Source organism: Actinia tenebrosa, unplaced genomic scaffold (assembly GCF_029948245.1).
Source record: "Actinia tenebrosa isolate PJP-AT-01 unplaced genomic scaffold, QUT_ActTen_1.0 PGA_scaffold0__85_contigs__length_37466705, whole genome shotgun sequence".
Classification (NCBI taxonomy): Eukaryota; Metazoa; Cnidaria; class Anthozoa; order Actiniaria; family Actiniidae; genus Actinia; species Actinia tenebrosa.
This window is the reverse complement of record NW_028292569.1, coordinates 28595695-28597173: the sequence shown is the minus strand read 5'-3', so window position 1 is coordinate 28597173 and position 1479 is coordinate 28595695. Positions and strand designations below refer to the sequence as shown.

Genomic DNA, 1479 nt, shown 5'->3' with positions numbered 1-1479 from the left:
CAACTGTAACGAAAGTTTGGGTTTCCTGTCTCGGCCGTTCGATACTTTTAAGGTGGCTAACTACCGGTAGTTTTAAACGTTCAATTTGAGCCCACGATGTGCGCGCGCTCAAAAACCGCTGAATAATCTTCACGATTTTATTGAAGGACCACACACGCTTTGAACTTCAAGAGGGCAAACCCTCAAAATTTGCTCTGGACTCTATACTTTTTATGAGCTTATACGAAAAAACTCCTAAAAATGTAGGTTATATCATTTTTTAGAAAAAGTTGATTTTTCTAACACATGAAAAAATTGATTTTTGTAGCGATTTTTGTTCGACTTTATGAGAGTTTTTGAGAGCACTGAAACGACAAAATATGGCAGATCGATGTGTTCCTTTGTCGGTTTGTCAAAAATATACAGTAGCCGTCATTCGTGTAATCTATAAAGAGTCTGCAAAGAACTATTATCTTATGAATCTTAATTTTTTTCTGGTCAATTTTTGCAATTTTTGCTCCAAAAACTCACGCGTAGGCATCCGTTAAATGCTGATTATCTCGAAAACAAGCTCGGGACACCCCATTTTTCTTTTTATATTTGGAATCACCATTAAATTTCAATTTAAAGTGCTACTATGACGAAAATCGCTCAAACTTGGATTCAGCTGAAACTTCCTAAGAATACTCTTTAAAGGTCCAATAATCACTGTATGAAGTATTTTCTCGATATTCAGGACGAAAGTATGACATTGTTACGATTATTTTTTGGAGTCTGTGACGTCATACACTCAACATCAAACATTGCTACATATATTTCTTTGTATATAAATCCTTAATTTATTTTATTCCTATGAAGCCCAAAGGGTGGCTAATGTGCTTATTTCACATTACTTGTGACTATAATTTATATTTTGGGGTGTTTGGGTATTTCTTTCTCCCTTTACTAAGGATATTTTGATCATAAACTACAAAGAAATGTATGGAGCGATGTTCGATGTTGAGTGTATGACGTCACAGACTCCAAAAAAATAATCGTAAAAATATCATACTTTCGTACTGAATATCGAGAAAACACTTCATACAGTGATTATTGGACCTTTAAAGAGTATTCTTAGGAAGTTTCAGCTGAATCCAAGTTTGAGCGATTTTCGTCATAGTAGCATGCACTTTAAAGAAGTTTCAATCTTCAATTTTCTTGGTTCTTTTTTCTTTTTTTTTTTTTTTTTTTTTTTTTTTTTTTTCTTTTTCTTTTTCTTTTTCTTTTTTTTTCCAAAGTAGTCAGCCAAAGTAGTCAGCCACCTTAATCTGCTTTTAATTAGAGTGATTTTCATAAACCCGTGAAACAAATACCATTAGTTAGTGTGTAATAGTGAAATGAGAACAAAAGAACACAATGGAATTAGGGTCTACTAATTTGTATTAGGCTAGTGTGTATTTCACGGTTTTATGAAAATCACTCTAATACTATAGACGCTTAGCGGCGTGTACTGGGCTGCCC

General features: G+C 33.6%; 1 protein-coding gene across 1 annotated transcript in view; it reads left to right on the top strand.

Moving 5' to 3' along the window:
* Positions 1–1479, top strand: part of LOC148914013 (uncharacterized) — a 190900-nt gene that overhangs the window by 70435 nt on the left and 118986 nt on the right. The window lies entirely within an intron of this gene.